At 37.3% G+C, this 10,652-nt stretch overlaps 2 pseudogenes; both read right to left on the bottom strand.

Moving 5' to 3' along the window:
• Nucleotides 1-817: 817 nt before the first annotated feature.
• Nucleotides 818-3,828, bottom strand: LOC119821799 (annotated as a pseudogene).
• A 4,673-nt stretch (nucleotides 3,829-8,501) lies between these two features.
• On the bottom strand, nucleotides 8,502-9,431 carry LOC119821798 (annotated as a pseudogene).
• Nucleotides 9,432-10,652: the final 1,221 nt, after the last annotated feature.

Below are 10,652 nucleotides of genomic sequence, written 5' to 3'. Positions count from 1 at the left end.
CTTTGAAAAATCTTGCTGGTATTTTTGATGGGCATTTTATTCAATGTGTAGATTGGTTTGGGTAAGATTGCCATCTTTTACTTTGTTAATTCTACATATCCAAGAGCATAGAAGATCTTTCCATTTATTTTTGTCTTCTTCAATTTCTTTCTTCAAAGATTTAAAGTTCTTGTCATACAGGTCTTCCACTTGTACACACAATCATTTACAGCAATATTACATGGTAAATTTACTGATCATAAAAAATCCTCTTCTGCCTCAACTCTCAGAGCACATGCTAAGATCCTACATTACATTAGTGCTATTTCAAGTTCCAAATTAATGCTATATAACTTACATAAAGCCCATTAATATAACAGCTTAACATTTTTGTTCAGGGCACTATAGGAGAAAAACTACATTCACACTGATAAAAGAGCAGAAGTTTTTACAAAGTCACTGAATCTGACATCAGTTACCTATAAAGACAGCTGACTCAATATTAGTTTCATAAACACAAGGTTAAAATCCACCACCAACCCATCTGAAAAGTGGCAAATGAAGTCTCAATTTCTGTGGAAAACAAATATCCTGTTGTCTAACTTGGGGGTGGGGGAGGAAATAGGGTTCAATCTTCATCATATTTAGCTTCATTTACAATTTAAAACACATGTAACACTCACCATACATAAAAATAAGGTAAGAAAAACAATTTATCAAGAGAAAATAAACACTTTAACAAAGAAAACAAATACAAATGCACAGAGCTCATGTTTAGCCAGTCTTCCAGAAGGCCAGGCAGAGCCACGTATTTCCAAGAGTTGCCACCAGGTGGCAGTTAACTCGTGGCAGAGAAGTCTTTCAAGGGTTCAGTTAAACAAGCTTCCAAATCAAATTTGTCCTCTACTTGGCAGTCTACATGTCTGACTTTGGTGCATGTGCCAGCATATATATCAAAGTTATCCTGTGAACTTGTCTGTCACTCAGAGCTGCTTTCTGTGAATTCTTTCTCCATTTCTCCAAGATCTCCATGTTGCCATTTCTTGCAAATGGCATCTTTCTTCATCAGGACGATCCCAAAAATGCAGTTGATCTGTTGGTCCATGAACACTGACTATACTTCTTAAATTTGTTGGGGGTCCTGGGATGCATTCCAGGTTGTCCAGGTGTCTGGGGACCTTTTTAATATATTGATCGTTGGCAATAATATTCTTCCCATAGTTGATCTGCCTCTGTCTTTCCATCAAGACACCTTCATGTGTCTCCACATCAGCTGGTACTGAAGACAGAGACTCCTTTGAATCTGAACTTCCTGGTGATAATTTTTCTCTCTCTTCCAAAATCATTTATGAGTACTTTTCTCTTGTATCTTGCAATCTGTTTGTTAACCCTGGTCCTCACTTCATCTTCTACAACTGCTCTTGCCCAGTCAGAACACCTAGAACAGGGCTTAGGACCTTCAGTTGTAAAGCTTTCAGGTCAATGGTCTGCAATCTGGTGCTGACTTTTCTAGGAGTCCTCGGGCTTCCGGTCCTACCCTTCTGCTCTGTGCTTCTGTCCCAGGCTCCACTTCACAGGGGAACTCGGACTTGCACTACCATCACTGCAGATCCCATACAGGGGTGGGCTTCTATGCCTGCAGGCCACAGCAGCAGAGGGCTGAAGAGTGGTTCAGCCCTAAAGACCTCCCCTCGCGACAGCGCTGACAAGGTTTGAGCTAGCCTTGCCCAGCTGCCCTTAAGTGTGCAGCAGCCTAGCCCCTCAGCAACTACCATGGTCCGATAGTTTCTTCCAAGCCTGTGCACGGTAGTGAGCTCACCGTGCCCCGCTGGCAGACCCGGTTCCAACCTAGGCCTCGAAACTGTAGGCAGTAGTCAAACTCCAAGGCCTGATGCAGCTGCTCACAAGAGCAGGAAAAATGCCTTAGCCTGACTAAAATAAAAAGGAGCTGGCAGCCCCCGACGACTTTCCAGGAGGCTGGCGCTGTGACTGCTGGATCTCTGATTGTTTCTGTCCTTAATTTTTTATCAAATGTACTTCTATTCAAAAAGTCCTTTCATACACCTATATTATGGAAGTCCTTATGTTTTCTTCGAGCCTTTTCAGTATTTTCGGTTTTGTATTTGGATCTTTATCCATTAGGAGTTAGTTTTGTGAAAACTGATAGATGAAGTTGTGATTTTATTCTTCTGCATGTGGAAATTCAATTTTCCAAGCAGTATTTCTTGACAATGTTTGCTTCTGTCCACTGTAAGTTTTGGCACATTGTTTAATATGAAATGGCTGGAGTTACATGTCCTCAGGTTTGGATCTTCAATTTTGTCCCATTGCTCTACATGTTCATTTTTTATGCCAATACCATACTATTTTAATTGTCTTTGTAATGCTTCTTAAGAACTGGAACGGTAATCCTTCCAGCATTGTTATTTCTGCTCAGGATTGTTTTTTCCATCTAGGTGTGCTGTGGTTCCACATGAATTTTGTTTTTTTTTTTTTCATGAAGAAAGAGAATGGAGTTTTCATTAGGATTTTGTTGAATCTGTAAATAGCATTTTGTAAAATGGACAGATCACAGTGAAGGGCATACAGATTATGTACATCTGGGCAGTCATTCATTGTTTCCCAGATAGGTTTGTGTGAGCAGAGCATGATACTCCCCTGATGTTAGATCTTCTTTATGGTAGTATATTGATTATGCAAAACAATGAGTTTCATCAGGTATGTGCCCTCCCAAGGACAGGCTCAGACATTTCATCACATAATTCTAAATCCAGCATTTCAATATCTGGAGTATAACTAGACTTTCTGAAATCCTCTATACCTCATCATACCTCACTAGTCTCTATTGAATCCCTTTTCTACCCTGAAAACTCTTTGACAAACTTTATGGCTCTGTTAGCTCACACTCCTTACCAGTGACTTTCCTAGCCTTTAGTCCATTGCCAAACATCTATACCTTCCAACCTCTTGCACTGTGCCTCCTCTCAATTCAAATGTATTTGTAACATGAGGGCCTGCTTGTTGGGGTTTCTGTCCTGCCCAGTTCCCACAGTCTTTAAATCCCAAAGAATCACACAGAAGGTCTACATAAATTATAAACTGATTGGCCCATTAGCTCAGGCTTCTTATTAGCTCTTATAACTTATATTAACCCATTAATCTTATCTATGTTAGCCACATGGCTCAGTACCTTTTTTCACATCCTGCTTTTTCAGTGTTTGGACAGGACTGCAGAAAGAGCTTCCTTCTTCCCAGAATACTCCTGTTCTCACTGCCCTGCCTCTACTTCCGGTCTGGTTGTCCCACCTATACTTCCTGCCTGGCTACTGGTCAATCAGCATTTACTTAAAACATAATTGACAGAATACAGAATTGTCTAGTACCATATATTAGACTAATCTCTATGTCCTCTGTATTACACTCAAAATGATTTCCTGCTCAAGTTTAGACATTTTCAGCTCCTCTGTGACACTAGTACATACCCTTCATATATAGAATCTGTGTCATTATGAAGGCAATTTTTTTCTTCTTTTTATTTATACTCTGTATCTTTCACATCCTTCTCCATCCCCTTCATTTCCCAGTACCTTTGTATCCACACTCTGCCCTTGCAACCAACCCCTCCAACTACAATAAAATAAAATTTAAGAGAACAAATATTAAAAATAAGAAGGGTAACATCAGTTTCATCTTAGAAACTATAGTGTGACTCTGCAAGTCATGCAGGAAACACTTTTATCCATTTACCTTCACTTGCAAGTGCTCATGAAGAGACTCAGTGGTCTGGTTCTGGTCCTCTGAAACTCTAGTCTTGATTATCCTGCTGTTACCCTGAGTTATGAAAATCATGAAGCTTTAGGTCAAATGTTCCCTTCACTTGCTCCATCAGATCATAATTTGGGTGGATGCTGGGGTAAGCCACCACATGACCCTGGATCTAGACCTGTTTAATTGCAGGATTGCTCAGACTATCAGCTCTCCCTTGTCCTTACCAAAAGAGTGAGACCCTTGGGGCAATTTCTATCAACTCATGTTCTGTTCTACTCAGTTCCCTTCATTTTATTGTGCTCATTTTTCTTCCCTTCTCTTATATATATCCTTTTCTGAAACTGTTATATTTATTGATAAGGGTCAAATAAAATTATATTCTACTTGAGATTTCAAAGATTTGTGGTTTTCAGATCATTCCTCAATTATGGTTCTATTTAGAAAAATTGTTTACATATTTGAATATTAAACATAAATGGAGATGAGCAGTATTAGTGTAACTCTTATTTGTAAGATTCTCTGGTCCTGTCTTCTGGATATATGTTTATATTATATAGCCTTTATTATGTTGTCAAATGATATATTCATCTCTAGGTATTCTATGCCATTTATGATGAAGATATGTTGGATTTTTGTTAAAAAATACTTTTTGACATCTTGACTTCAAAATGGGTTGTCTCCATCTAGTCTATCTATTCAGAGATCAGGAGATCCCATGGAATAGGAGACAGAGTATTACAAAGAGAGAGGATGAATAATACCATGAAACAATGCCTCTAAGTCAACTGAGCAAAGATCATATGAACTAGCAGAGACTAAATCCAAAATTACAGTCCTTCCACAGGCCTGCATCAAGTCCTCTATATATTTAGTATATCATTCAGTTTAATATTTTTATGGAATTTCTGATATGTGGATTAGTGGGTCTTAGATTCTTGTGCCTTCTCCTGGACATATTTTCTTTTGTTGCCTTGCCTTGTCCAACTTCCATGTGCTAGCTTTATTTAGTATTAGTATATGTTATTTTGTTATGGTTTATTATTATTTCTTAGAAGCTTGTCCTAATGTAATGACAAAAAGCAAGTAGACGTGCATGGTAGGAGAGATAAGGAGGAGCTAGGATGAGTAAGGGGAAGTGAAAATATAATCATGATACACTGTTTGAAAATAGGGTCTATTTTCAATTAAATGTTCAAAAGAGAAAAAGAATCAAAGGTCTTCTGGGATCTAATATGATAATTAAGTGATTTCTGTTTTTGAGTGCTTATGTGTGATGAATTATATTTACTGATGGTTATATGTTGGCCATCCTTGCATCTTTGGATAAGTTGTGAAACCTTTTTGTTTCAAATTAAAATCACTATATTGTAATGAACTCACAAATAAAAGCATTAATGTACAACAATTAAATAGCAACTCCAAATAACATTGGCTCAGGACAGAATTCTGTCCATTTCAGAGTTAAAGTGCTGAGTGCGGCTCCTACCTGGCGGCCCTAGAGCTAGCACAAAATGGTAAGTCCTCCATTTTGAAATTGGAGAGAGGTGGAGCCAATATCCAAAACAGCTCTCCATTCTGCAGCCCAGAGCCGCAACTGATTCAGTCACAAGGGGCCCACCATGTTAGACTGGGTGTGGCAAGCACACAGTACCTGTTTTTGACCTAGTAATGTCACAGTTTAGATTCTTAAGTGCTTAGCGATTTAAAGTCACAAATCAAACATGTTTCTCGACAGTAAAAAAATTACAGATTCACAATAGGACAGATTCAGACATAAAAGGCCTTTAAATAGGTCACAATGTTGGAAGAATGTACATAGGCTTGAGAGAGAAAAAATATATAGAAAATAAAGTTAATGCCTTAAAAAAGGGTTAAGTCTTTAAAGAGACAGAGTACAGATAGTTATAGATTAAAAGAAGAAAAATAAGCCATGTAAAAATGGAAAATTCACAGAGAGTCTGGATTATGTATTTTATTGTGTTTTCTTTGAAATTTTTGACTGTAAAGGAGCTAAGTACAGAAAAACATTTCATTGTATGGGCTGCCAAACTAATATATGTTCTAAAGGTATCTTGACTTCAGAATTTGGATCTAAGGATATCATGCTTTGGAAAAGAGTTTCTTCTTTTGTTTTCACAGAGGATGAGACACTGTGGATTGCTTCTATCCCAATATGGTGTGATAGACCACGCCTTCCTGAAAGGTTGCTAGGAACATCTTCAAAAAGTTATTTCACTCAACTGCCATCTGAGATGAACCTGGCACACAGGTTACACCATGAAATATCTGATTAACAGCACCCCCATTCAGCAGGAAGCAGTTTGGAGAGAAATAACTGCGCCCATATTCCCAAATATTGTTCTTTTACATTTAAAGGGGGATATGATATAGATATGAATAATTTGCATTGGTATGGATTTTAAGGTCAATTTTGTTATATGTATATGTATTTCTGATCTTAATTAAGCTATTGTGTAGTTCATTTTAAAATGTAATGTATAATTAGGAAATATGGATTGTTAATGGTTAATTATCGATAATAGTCAAGCTTGTAGTCATGTTAGATTTTCTAGATGTGCATAGATATATTTCAGATAGACATATCTTTCAAAGACTACAGAACATGGCATTTAATGTTTTATTAACTTAGGGCTTTTCATGACAATGAGACACATCTACACCTGGCAGCACCAATCTTCTTCAAGAGGAAGATGAGCATCGAAGAGGCTCCTTATGGAGTTTGATAGCCATTTGGGCAAGAAACTGCTCTTGTCTGGACTATTGCATAAACTGGACACAAGAACCCGCAGAAAGAGGACTGCTGAACTTGCCTAAAGGTGAGATGGTCTTTCGGTGTTCCTGAATCATGAAAGAGTCTGTGAGACGTTCTACAGGACACAGCAGAAAGTGACTGAACTGTCTTTGGAATTTCCTGCTTCATGGAAATGTCTGCTGGACACTATGGGCCTGAAGGCCGAAGATGGATGCCCCAACTGTACAGAGGAACTTTGGGTGACTGTCCAGGCAGCGAGTTATCTCTGTCATTTCTAGAATTTTGAAAGTTGCTTATTTTTTCTTTACTTAGGTAATATTATATCCTTCTGGAGTCTTTGATGGAGTTGAAGAATGGATAGATAATTATAGTTTTCCTTAGTTATAATAAAATAGATATAATTATTGTAACTATAATTCTAGCTTGATAACTGTTTTGTTATATGTAATTTTACTATGTTAAAGTTAAAGCCTTTCTTTTCTGTTTAAACAGAAAAGGGGGAAATGATAGAGGAGTGTCTATGTGTTAATTTCATTGGTTAATAAAGAAACTGCCTCGGCCCTTTAAAAGAACCGAAAATTAGGTAGGCAGAGTAAACAGAATGCTGGGTAGAAGGCAGTGAGGCAGATGCTTCATGCAGTCGCCATAGTGAGTCACAATGCCTCTTCTCTCCAAGATGGATGAAGGTTAAGATCTCTCCTGGTGAGTGACCACCTTGTGGTGCTACACAGATTACTAAATATGGGTTAAAACAAGATGTGAGAATTAGATAATAAGAGGCTGAAACAAATGGGCTAGGCAGTGTTTAAATGAATACAGTTTCTATGTAATTATTTTGGGTGTAAAGCTAGCCAGGTGGTGGGATGCAGCCCTACCACTCCATCTACACATATCCATTTGCATATAAATGTGTAGACATTATAGGGTACAATCTGCATATGAGGAAGACAATGTGAACTTGTTTCATTCTGACATTCTGTGACCTGGCAAAAATTATCCCTTATAAGTGTATCAATTTTTCTACACATTTTGTGATTTCATTTTTCACTGTAGTGTATATTTATATAAGAAAACATATTTAATTATCAATTTATATGTTTTGGATATGTAGGTGGGACCTATTTTGTTGCCTATAGTAAATAGATCAGAAATAAAAATGGATGCTGAAATACTGCTAGGTTATAAGGAATTCTCTTGCTATAAACCCAAAAGTGAAATACCTGGGTCAAATAGTGCCTCCATATTCTTTTGATAAACTACAGGACTGATTTTCTATATGACTGTGTTAAATTCTTTCAAACGCTTTTTGTGAAGCAATGATTACACTGATTACAAACCAGATAAAGATAGAACAACAGGAAATGAAGTTTTCAAGTCAATATCCCTGATGCTAAAATTTTCAATAAAATACTTGTAAACTATTCAGGATTACAACAAAGCCACTGTTCATTATTAACTAATTTTTGTATTATGTGGAAGGTATTGAGCCTATTTATTTTCTAGTGTTATGAAAAGCTATAGCAGCTGTGGTGTGACCAGGTCCTCCTGAGAAACAAGTTTATTGCCAGGAAACATTTCATTTGTCCTAAAAATAGAATGTAGACCACAGAGCTGTCTGTGAAACTACCAACCAGCCAAGATCTCCTGACAAAATGAAATCCATAAGCAGCTCACTTTTATTGACAGGTTTTCCTGGGTCCTTGTATATCAGGTGGTCAAACAAAAGACACTCCCAGCTACGAGAGTACAATGGGCCTCAAAAAATATGAACAGTTCATGAAGGCTGTTGATTCAACCAGCTGACCAAACACCCAAAATCATTTCAGCTAATCTTAACAAGACAAGGTACTACCTACACAAATTCCTTTATTGACCTTTTTTTAATTAAAAATTTCCACCTCCTCCCTGCCTTCCCCCTCCAAAGGTGAACAAAGAACTGGATACCAAGTAAAACATATTGTTTTCATACTTAGAGTGAAATTCAATGATTTTTATTCCTTATCAGGACAAAACAGTGCCTGCACAAAATAGAATAATGATTCATTAGAACAAATGGTCCAAAAGATGGAAAATACAGAGAGGTCAGTTGACTGATATTCATCAGCCACCAGTTATGACTATTTAAAAGAGCAATGGAGCCTCTTACTATGGAAGAGACAGTGTAAAAAGCCAAAAAGTTAGATAAAAGGATCAGAATGTTCTGGGTGACTCTGAACTCAGGGGAGTTTCTACTGAGACCATGAGAGCTGCGGATGTGTTGAACCCTCTGCTTGTGTCTGTACAGAATGACAATCATGGCGCCACTGGACCAGGCCATGAGCACAGAAAGAAAGACTTCAGGGCAAACCACCAATGCTGCATAGAGTGAATCACCAATTTCGTCCCCCCTTATAGTGGTGCAGTATCCAAAATCTCATATTTGTGACACATTTTTGCTGTTCCTCTTGAAAATTATGTATGAAAAATAAATGAAATTTATGAATATGTTCAGGAACCAGATGAAGGAAATGAGGCAGATGATGTACTTCTCAACTTTGACTTTATGATCCTTCCAGCAGGATTTTCTGGGGCAAATGGTCAAGGCTTGAAAGACACTCAAGAGGCAAGTAGTACCAATGGACACACTCCTACCACACCCCTGAACGTAAAATAGGAGCTTGCACCCAAAATCATTCAAGAATTGCTTAAGTCCCAAAATTGCCATTGTTTGTGGCACTCCTGTAGAGAGAATGATCAAGGCATTGGCTGCCATTATATTCATCAGAATGAAATCTGTGGGCTTTAATGTGTATTCTCTGCAGTAAAGGACTAGATAGTGGAAAATTAGAGAGAAATTTCCCAGAATTCCAGTTGCAGTTTGTGAAAAGATAATGATTATGATTGCCAGATTCCATAAATTCATTCTGTGATTTGGCACAATTTCCTTTAGAATATGACCCCAATATTCTTCAGATCAAATTATTACTGACAAATGTTTGCAGTCTGCAGTAGAGGAAGAAGCCTTTATTTCATGGGGCAAGTGAGAGAATGAAACAAAGAGCATTTTAGCACTCGTGGTCATGGCCAGCCCTGATCACTTAAAAAGTCCTCATCCTCAAGTTTGACAAGAGTAGTTAATTTCTATGTATGTTACTGTGAGAATAAACAATACAGTAAAATGTATATAATGATGAAGGAAAGACATAAAACTTTAGAGAAAATGAACCATAAAGAATGAGGTGATATTGCCCCATAAGTAACAATGAAAAGTGTAATCCCATACAAACAAGTATAATGCAAGACTTCCAGAGTATGTTATCTAGCAATGGTGTTAAAGAAAACAACTTTAATAATGTTCACAAAAATAAATATGTCAGTGCTTCATGAATATCTTATCTAAAAATAAGAGAAATAAGAGATATGAAATGAGAAATTTATAATGCCATTTTTAGTAAAAAAAAAAAAACCTATGGCCTTGTGACATGGAAAAATGGTCCCTAACTTGACTCCTCATGTGGAGCCATTTTTGGTTTAACCTTCAACTAGTTCTCCCCTTGCTACTGCCTCCATGAAGACTCCCTTGGAAAAGTACCCAACCCGGTTCTAGAAACTGGGAGTCAAAATGCCCCCAAATAACTGCATGATATTAGCTTCTTTTAAACTGTTTGACTGCTTTACTCTCCACTCATCCTTGCAAACTACCAAACAGTATATACTTGTTCTGGTATTATTTCCTTTAAAGCTCCCTGAAAAATAAATTTTTGACATTACTGTGAGAAATGTTTATCTGCAATTAGTAACCAAGTCTACTTAAAGCAGACTCTCAATTTCAAGTTTCATTATGCTGAGTCAACTTTGTGTCTTTACCCTGAAACAGTAGTATATAGGAAAAATATAAAAGTATTAATGCATTAGAATGATGGCTTAGGTAACAACTTACATCATGTTAAAACACAACTTTATAAAAATCATACCACATAGACACAAACATATGTGCACTCACATATCAGAGCTTACCTCCACAATTACAGTCTTCATCCGACAAGGGAACAACTGCTCCAACAAAGATACACCTTCTAATAGTCCTCTTCTTATAGTCCAGACATTCAAACACATGCATCTACAGGGAACACAGTTACCTATTCAATCCACC

The sequence above is a fragment of the Arvicola amphibius genome, chromosome 8, assembly GCF_903992535.2.
Source record: "Arvicola amphibius chromosome 8, mArvAmp1.2, whole genome shotgun sequence".
In the NCBI taxonomy this organism is placed as follows: Eukaryota; Metazoa; Chordata; class Mammalia; order Rodentia; family Cricetidae; genus Arvicola; species Arvicola amphibius.
The sequence above is the reverse complement of the archived record's forward strand: the minus strand, read 5'-3'. Positions and strand labels throughout refer to the sequence as shown.